The sequence below is a fragment of the Heterocephalus glaber genome, unplaced genomic scaffold (genome assembly GCF_053883595.1).
Source record: "Heterocephalus glaber isolate CG9 unplaced genomic scaffold, H.glaber_assembly_v1.0 deba00001687, whole genome shotgun sequence".
Lineage (NCBI taxonomy): Eukaryota > Metazoa > Chordata > Mammalia > Rodentia > Bathyergidae > Heterocephalus > Heterocephalus glaber.
The window spans coordinates 14,055,661-14,065,325 of record NW_028258412.1 but is presented as its reverse complement, the minus strand read 5'-3'; the positions used below and the strand labels follow the sequence as shown (position 1 = coordinate 14,065,325).

The 9,665-nt window shown below is 43.5% G+C and overlaps 1 protein-coding gene and 1 non-coding gene across 3 annotated transcripts in view; both read left to right on the top strand.

Annotated features, from left to right (window-relative positions):
• The window catches only part of Ccdc60 (coiled-coil domain containing 60), a 203,485-nt gene that overhangs the window by 68,504 nt on the left and 125,316 nt on the right, over positions 1 to 9,665 (top strand). The window lies entirely within an intron of this gene.
• Positions 4,997 to 5,195, top strand: LOC147821999 (U2 spliceosomal RNA). Its single transcript, XR_015446358.1, has one exon. It is a non-coding gene; the product is annotated as a U2 spliceosomal RNA (small nuclear RNA).

Genomic DNA, 9,665 nt, shown 5'->3' with positions numbered 1-9,665 from the left:
AGTGGCCAACTTCTTTTTTTTTGTTGTTTTTCCTTTGAGCCTGACATGTGGAGCCAGCTGTTGAATCAGGAAACTCTGCCAACAGATACCCAGACCTCATCTGGTGTCTGCTTAAATGTTTTTCTTTTTTTTTCTCTTTAATACTTGTAGGATTTTTTCCCTTTTAATTATAATTATACTTCAAAGGGAACCTGGAACTTGCAGAGCCAAAGATCAAAGCCTCAAGAGAGGCTGCCTTCTCCCTAACAGCCTCTCAGGGGGGCTCTGAACAGGGGGAAGGGCAGTGCAAGGGCAGGGCAGTGCCACCAGCCTGAGTAGCCTCAGCCCTCCCTCATCCCACCCTGTGCTCATCTGCCTTTGCCCATGATGCCAGCTACTGGACATGCTACTCGGCCAACTGGTCCCTTCAATGTGGTCAGAATAGAACATTACCTGGGGTCAGCAATCAGGGAGGACCAGCATGGTCCCACCCTAAAATATACCTTGACACAGTAAAACCTTTTACATGCCTGAAATTACACTGTTTGAATTGCCTTTGTGTTAAGCATTGCCCATGCAGTACACTCCATTTGCAAGATAAAAATGCTACTAGGGTGAAGGATACCTCATGTCACTCCCACCCTAGGATAAGTTAGTCTAAAAGTTGCTCTTCATATGTCAGAGCAGCATAGGGATATTTGGCACCTGGGTAAAGTAATGAGTGGGGAAGAGTTAATATTTAGACATCACTAGAAAATGAAAGAAAACCCAGGTGTGTATAATGCTAAATATCTCTCTAATTTGCCACACTGCCATTGTAGTTTTCTTACCCAATATCTGATGTGACTCTAATTTGGCCCATGTATTTGGGGCCAGACCAACCTAATCACAGTCACCAACAGGTTAAGGATTCTACCCATCCATCCATCCAGTCATCCATCCATCTGCTCATCTATCGTTTCCTCTGTGTGTCCATCCATCCTCCCCTTCATTAAGGGTTTACACAGTGCCTGTTGCACATTAAGCTGAATGCTCAAGGTTGAGGATCCACTGGAGGACAAAGTGGAGTCTTAGTCCTGAACAAGTGCAGGGTTTGTGAAACTCTAGAGGAAGAGAGCCCCACAAAAATATCTCCTTCCATATTCCCAAATTTTGCCATGGAGACCAGTGCACTGGTGCCCAGATGTCCAGTTCTGATGGGTTTCCAAGGTATTGGTGGATGATAAATGTCCAGTCTTCTTTTATTTGATTCAGATGGCTTTATATACTTTGGAAGGTTGGATTTCTCTTTGTAAAATCAGTAAAGCAATTCAAGATCCTCAGTAATGGGGATCATTTAAATATTCAACCATCACATTTCTCTGTTTATAGAGCATCAAAGTGCACAGCACATTATAAAACTTCTAATTAATCCTCATAGTGCTTTGGTATCATGAGCAAAGGGTGGGTAATAACCCTATTTCACCGATGAGACCAAGGAACCAACAGCTACTGTAATTCAGCAACTAGCCTGAGGTCATGTGGCAAATCACCTGTGTTTTATACCTTCATTAACAGTACAATTTATTAATTATAACAATTACATTAACAACTAGCATTCATTGAGAGCTCTCATAAACCAGCTCTGTCCTGAGAACTTTACACACATTAGCATATTGAATGTCTGTCCATCACAACCCTATGAAGTAGGCTCTGTGATTATCTCCATGGAAGATCCAGAGATCCTGTGCTAGTGAGCTTCCTCCTTCTGCCACCCTTGTTCCATCTGGGTTCCCACCTTATTGGATGGTGCCACTCAAATCCAGGTAGGGCTCCCCACCACTTTGCTGTCCCACATTCCTGCAGATACACAACCCAAAGTGTGCTGTGCTAATTTCCTAGACATTTCCCAATCCAGTCAAGTTGACGGTCAAGATTAAGCATCATGACAAGGTTAGGCCAATGGGGTACCCTTGAATCTCAGCTTCATGCAAGACCTTAACCCAGTCTCAAAACCATGACAGATTTAGACATTCACCCAGAAGGGCCCCTTTGAGTCAAAAATCCTTTCTGCCACTTCCCCAAAGACACATCTGAGACTGTTTTAAAGAAATCTTGGCAGTTCCACCTAAAAGCTTATGTTCTACAAATAAGAAAGTTCCCTCACCTGCCTTTAGGGCATCTGGCTCACCTCCCTCTACTTTACATGGTGAACCAGCTTCAACCAGATTTTCCCAGGAAGGCGTGAAAATGAACATTTGATACCATCAAAGACACCCTGCTCTGACCTCTTTGAAGGGCTCTCCCTGGTTCAAGGGCTTTCATATCTGAAAATGATAAGAGAGCTGCTGCAGGCTGCAGTCTTGTCCTGTACCCAATCACCACCAGCACCCTTCCCAGGAGCTCTGTTTGCTAACTATAAGAAGGTGTTTTGCTTTTTCAAACAAGCTCGAACCCCAATTAGTTTCTCAGCAACTTGATGCTCATTGGCGGAGACTGTGGTTTCTCATCTAGTGTTGTTATTGATTCGGTCAGAAGTAATTAAGGAGATAATTCTTACTCAATTACATTTCCCTGAATTTCCTGAGGTTGCTAACTCTGCTCTCCGGCTGTATTTTCTTTTCCAAATTAATTTTGCCTTGACTCTGAAATGAGGATGGATATTACAGGGGCTTGTTGTGCTTGTTGATTTTCACAGGAACAAAGTGGGGCTCTGTATTTTAATTGCAACTGGAGCTCTCAAACTCCTTTTATTTTTAGGAAATTAATGTAAAACACACACAGCCTCTTAAAAAACAAAGCAAATAGCATGGAAAATCTTCTACTAAGGAACAGGAATGCCTCTTCCTTGCTCTCTTCTTCCGGATGCCATCAGTGAGGACAGCCAAATCTAACCCACTTTTTGCGATATCCTCCAATGATCCATGTCCCTAAATTATTCAAGTTTTACCAGCAGTTCTCAGTTTATTCATTTGAGAGTTTAACAGCTTTTTTGCTATGAAAGATGAAAATCAAGCCCCTTGGCATTTCTGCATCACCTCCTGCCCTCTCAAAAGTAGTTCCCCTGCTACTTAGTTCTGTAGCTTTCAAAAATATGTTACACTTGTACTTCTTGCCCCATTCACCACAAAGAGCCTCTCTGGCTCCTTACTTTGTAGAAGAGCTGGGCCCCTTCTTTGCTCTCCTTGTACCTTTTACTGCTACTATTACGTTGCTAGGACTGATAGCATTCACATTCTGCTTCCTTCATTCAGTTTTCCAGGTTTTTGCTTCCAAATCAAGTCAACTTAGAAATCAACAAATGGTATAGTTTTGTTTGCATCCATCCATCCATCCATCCACTCACTCCAAATATATGTGCCAAGAAACCACTCTTTGTTTGGCATTGTGCCCTAGACCAAAGATGTACGGTGACAAGGTCAAACTCTTTGTGCTCACTGCAAGGCTAGATCCCTAGAAAGGGAGAGAGGCAAAACATAATTTTCAGATGATGAGAACAGCCACTTAAAATGCTGATTTTGAATGTTGTGTTTAAAATATTAATACAAAATACAATAAAGCTGAATATTGCAAAAAAGCATTTAAATTACAACTGCTTGGTTTTCTTCATGCTTCATGAATATAAGCAGAATCTTGAAACCCAAACCTCAGCCCATTTGCCATCACCCTGGACCCACAGGCTAAATCTGGAGATCCAGCCGATGCTACCTGTTAAGGGTATGTTCTGCATCCAGGTGAGAGGTATCACAGTGGCAGCTTCATCCCATGTTTGTGAGGCTCCTTCATCAGCAGTGAGTCTTTGCAACATTCAACGTCCAGAGCACACTGGCTACAAATATATTTTGAGGACAGCTGTGCTGAGAGCAAACACCTGCTCATCCTGAGAGGTGTGCAGAGCACTGAGAGACCTCTGGAGCCACAGAGGAAAATATTCTGACTGCCCTTGGCATGCATGTCCCATGGAGAAAGTGGAGCATGACAATCCTAGAAGATGCATGGCCAAGTGCACAAGGAAAATTAAAATGATAAGATGTAGTATATACCCCCCAAACACATGCATGCATGCATACTGATCAAGAAAGTCCCAGCCAAAATAACAAATGCTGGCAAGGATGTGAGAAAAAGAACCACCTATACACTGTTGGTGGGAATACAAATTAGTACAGCCACTATAGAAAACAGCCACTGTGGAAATTTCTCAAAAAACTAAAAATAGAGCTACCATATGAGCCAGTTGAACTACTCCCAGATATATATCCAGAGGAAATGAAGTCAACATGCAAAAGAGATACCTATATACCCAGGTTTCTTGTGGCACTGCTCACTGTAGCTAAGATATGGAACTAGTCTCAGTGCCCATCAATAGATGAATGCGTAAAGAAAAACTGATATATATATATATGCAATAGAAAACTATTCAACCATAAAGAAGAATGAAATCCAGTAATTTTCAGGCAAATGGATGGAACTGGAGGACATGATGTTAAGTGAAATAAGACACAGAGAGACAAGTATCGAATGAGGAATTACTGAGACTTGCGGAGGGTGTGGGTGTGGCATGAGGGTAGAAAGAGAATGAATGGGCGTGATCAGAAAATCACAGAAATTACATTAATATATGCAATTAATATGCGTTAATAATTACATTTTTAATTCTTGGATTATTATTCTACTTACCATGAACACAATCCAGTAGTTCGCCTGATTCTGCAGCCTCATCTATTCATTCTGCTCCTTCATGCCTCAGTCGCAGGTTGTTTTAGACTAACATGTGTCTCTTATGGTTCTTACCCAAAGTTGCAGTTTGCAAATGGCAGAGCTGGGATTTGAACCCAAGTGGCTCTGACTCTAAAGTCTGTGCTTCTCAGTACGGCCATCATCTGTCCCCTGTGGTAGCTCAGCTATGGGATGATCCTGTTGGCTATCAAGTCATTCCATTCCCCAGGCCGGTTCACACCCATACTCTTTCCTCAACAATAGTTGAGATGCTTATGGTCCAAGAAGTTTTATTAAGCCTGTGATTAGATGCTAAAGAGACATCACTTCTCGGCCTTTTGGCTAAGATCAAGTGTAGAAGCTAAAGGGAAGTAAAATGATTCTGTTCCTGGTCACTAATTGCAATCTTATCTTCTATACCTGAAATTCTGTCCTCTCATTGGCTCATTCTGCTGTGTAGACTTTCAATGGAGTTTTTCATGTCCTGGAAATCTATTTGCATCTGTTTTATGGATTCCATTTGTTTCTTATGTTGGGATTGCATCATGTTCCTCAGCTCCTCTCTAGATTTATTAATCATGTCTTTCACTAGGGGCACAATTTCTCCTGTTATCTGAGAAATTATTTCTGATTTCATTTTTTCCAGATCCCCTTTTGTTGCCAGTTCAGTGGGTCCAGGTGGTTGAGTATCAGAGTGCTCCATCTCATTTCCCTTTGGGGTTGCTGTAGGTGATCTGGAAGTCTGGTTCTGAGACTTATTTACGTGTTTTCTCATTTCAACTGGGGTGGGGGGCTGTTAGCACCTGCACGGATTACCTCCTCTGAGCTGGGTGAGGTGGGACAGAGGCCGGGAGCAATGATAGGGATTGTGACCCAAAAGCCCTTTCCTCTGGGCTGGGAGCAGCGGGAGGGATGGTGACCAGGAAGCCCCTTCCTCTGGACCAGGAGCAGTGGAACGACGGCTCAGAAGCCCCTACCTCTGGGCCGGGAGCAGCGGGACTCAGTACCTTGGTCTGGTGGTCTGGTGTCCTCTGCGTCTTTGTAGTGTGGAACCAGGTGGCTGCCTGTCTGCAGCGGGGTGATTCGGTGTCTTCCGCGCAACTCAGGACCTCGGGAGGGCATGCACATGATTCTGTGTAATACAGATCACCATTTCTTGTGGAAAGTTTATTCCTCCATGGCTATATTTGAGTTATACAGTTATGTTATAGACCACTACAAAACTTAGAAGGTTGAGACAACAAATATTTATCATCTACCAGTTTGTGTGGGTCAGGAACCCAGGCATAGCTTGGTGGGGATCAGCCATTTCATGGTGTCTCCCAAGGACAAAACCAAGATGGCAGCTGTGAGTTCATTATCTCCAGGATCAGCTGGGAAGGGGTCACTTGCAAGTTCATTCATGAGACTCTTAGCAGGTAGTAGGTGCTCGCTAGCTATGGCTAGAGATGCCAGTTCCTTGTTTTTGTTGTTTTTTGCTCAATTTGGTTTTTGCTTTTTTGAGGTAATGGAGACTGAAACTAAGGTCTTTGCATTCGGCTACATCTCCTGACCCCCCCACCCTTCACTTTGAGACAAAGTCTTGCAACATCACTGAGTTGTCCAGGCTAGGCTTGAGCTTGGGATCATCTTGCCTCAGCCTCCCAGAGTGCTGGGATTACAGGTGTGCACCACCGTGCCTGGCTGCCAGTTCCTTGTTTGGCAGGTATTTCTCAAAGAGAGCCTCACAACTTGGAAGCTGCCTTTTCCCAGAATGAGAGCAGGTGCCCAAGGCAGATGCTGTGTTCATTCTGTTACCTCATCTCAGAAGTGGCATTGCATCACTGTTTCCCTGTTTGGGTTCTGTTCACTAGAAATAAGTTACTGGGTCCAGCCCACTTTCCTAGGGAGGATTATAGGGTTACTGAGGGCCATCTGGGAGGCTGCCTACCAGAGATACATATAGAGGAGAAGCAAAACCCAATTCTAATTATCAACAGGTCAGATGCTGGAGACCCTGGGGACTCCAGGAGGAATAAAAACATGGTTCTTTGCAACTGAGCTGCTCAATCTTAGCAGTCTTGACAACTTGGGCCAGACACAGCTTTGTGGGGGAAAAAAGATGATTGCACACATTGTAGGGGGTCTAGCAGCATTGCTGGTATCTACCCACTGGATATACCCACCACCACCCAGTGACAACCAAAAGAAGCGCCTGGGGGAGTTGCTGGAGTGTATACTGCAAGTTCACCTTGCATTGTGGAAAAGGAGGCCCAACACCAGCCAGTTGGCACTGGGCCCTTAATAAACGACATCATTCTTTTTACCAAACTCTGGTCTAGCCTTCACACCAACAAATAATTAAGAAATGAGAAGAGATGTCTAATTTGGAATTTTGTAAGCATAGAAGGCTGAGATTTCACCAATATCCATTTCCTTTCAAATAAAATAAAATAGAAGCAAAAGATTCTCTATGTCTATACGTTTCATGCACAGGGAGCCAGGTAATGGACTGCAATTCTCTGTCCTCACCACCATGATTTGCAGCTGTCCAATCTTCTCAAGCATGATTGTAGAGATAATGGCAAGAATTGTAGAAAAGACTCCAGACACATCGGCACATCGAGGGGATGAGGTCTGGAATTGCTGCTCTTGATTATTCAGGGATGGTATTTTTGTTTGTCCTTGAAAATAATCTATGGCTAAAAATTCATCCATAAAGAGAAAATAATCTATGGCTAAAAATTCATCCATAAAGAAATATGGTTCATTCTTTTACTCCAGAGTTCAGCAAACTTTCAGAGAGAAAACATTGTCCGTCTTTGCAGACCATACAGTCTCTGTTCCAATTAATCAGCTCTACTTTACAGTACAAAAGTAGCCATAGACAGTATATAAATAAATGGGTGGTGTTTATGTGCCAATAAAGCTTTCTTTACAAAACCAAGCGTGCTTTTCTATAGCTTCATTCCTTTCTTTCTGTCTCTCTCTGTCTCTGTCTCTCTCTATCCCCTTCTTCCCTCCTTCCCTCTCTCTCTCTTCTCATTTCCACCTCCCTCTCTGATAGCTAACGCACACATCAAATCTTAATCTCCAGTTCCATCTGCGTCTCTAAACTCCAACCTATGGGCTGACAATGACTCATTCATATTCCCAGAGTTGCCCATCATTTTGCCCTGGCCTCCTTATTCACCTTGAGTATCCAGCTGCTTCCCAGGATATCTATGTTATATGGGAGGAAATCAGCATACCGACAATATTGCTGGTTGTATATTTGTGCAAGAGCAGGGTGCTTGTAATTGGGAAGAAGGCTGTGTATGTGTACAGTATATATATTTGCTTATTTAAAAACCTCTCTGGAAGGAGAGAACTTGGTAACACTAAAGGAGGAAAATGAATAGCCATAGACAACAAGGTAGGAGTAACACTTTTTAGCTATATACCCCTTGGTATGTTTTTAAACCATTGTAAAATACTACCTATTCAAAAACAAGTAAATTAATTTTAAAAAATAACATGAAACTTAATGCTGTACCTTCAGTCCTTAGCGGGGTCCTCCCTCACAGGTGGTTTTGCTGAAGTGGTTCCTCATGGCCTCTCAGCAGAATTACCAGCTTCAGGCATGTTCTCTCCTGCTTGGGGACATCAGAAGAACCTTCATCACCTCTCCTCTGCCCCATCATCTTCCACATGTCAGCCACTTCAAACTCCCAGGCATCCCCTCTGTCTGAAATATGTGTAGAGGAGAAAAAAAATAGTAGCTTTTAAAACTTATTGTCATGGCTCACACCCCTGCAACAAAAAACAAGATAAAATGTGTAACAAATTTACGTAGCTGAAGTTTTTGAGGGTCACAGGAGTCTTCAGGAATGAAGACTAAAAGATCCTGGGGAAACTGTTTTTATGCTAAGTTTGATGAAAGAAGTGTGTGGCTGTGGAAGCACGATTAGGCAAAGGGCTGTGATCTAATGGCAATAAACTGGGATTGGAGAGGATTTCAGTGAGGCCAGGTTTTCTTTGTCTCTGTAAGACACTCCTTCCCTGCAGGTAAAGGTCAGGACAGCACAGCGGTCACAGGAGGCTCTCCAGGGGAGGAAAAGGAGGTCAGAGAGTGTCCTTTCTAGATTTTACGGCTTGTTTGGGGCTTTGTTTACGGCTTGTTTCAGTCTCTACGACCCACTTTAGGGGAGAGAAATTCTAGTTCCTATGGCCAGCTTGGGGGAAACAGGGGAGAAGCAGAAACTGAATGCAAGAAGGACAGAGAGCCCTCACTCCCAAGACCCTCCCAGTGCCCTACCTTGTGTGTCTCATTCTGAACCCTCACACACACTTTCTTCCACTTTTTGTTTTCAGCTTGGTCTGGATCTCTGTCAATAGCCCTTCCAGCCTCCGAGTTGTGTTTGGTGCCTCAATTTACCACCACCCTGAAGCAGAGTTGCCTAGATCTAGGAGCTCCCTGAGGGAAAGGCTGGTGTCTTAGCCAACATCCTATGGGCAACTGGTTTCTAACACGTATTAGGTATTTTAAAGTGTCTGGGCTGCTCTTGCCACCCACTGAGGGTCCTAATGTGGTCCACATAGGTTAGTGTGGCATCCTGGGGACAGTGTCATGGAACTCGCATCCCTGTGGTCACACTTGGGTTCATCCCAAGGGTCAGGCCCCCTCTCAGCCCTTCTGCATCTTGGCTCTTTTCTCTTTCACCAGTGCCTTGAGCTCAACTCTACTTCTATTTTTTGTGTGAAAAATGAGGTTGAAATTTATTAACCAGAGGCAAGTTAGGTTTCTTTGGACCTTCAGGGGTTCACTTGATTGTAGCAGAAATGTCACCTTCTTCTTCCAGGGAAAAAGATAATGGACTGGAGCTGCTTGGAGACTTCACCTCCAGCACACACTCTTCTTCCCAGGACAGTGACAGTAGAAAAGGAGACTTTCTGGGATCACTACTTGTTCCATTCCTCCAGGATAGATTGCCAAATAATATTTCATTTCCAGGAAAGGAAGTAAATTTTGG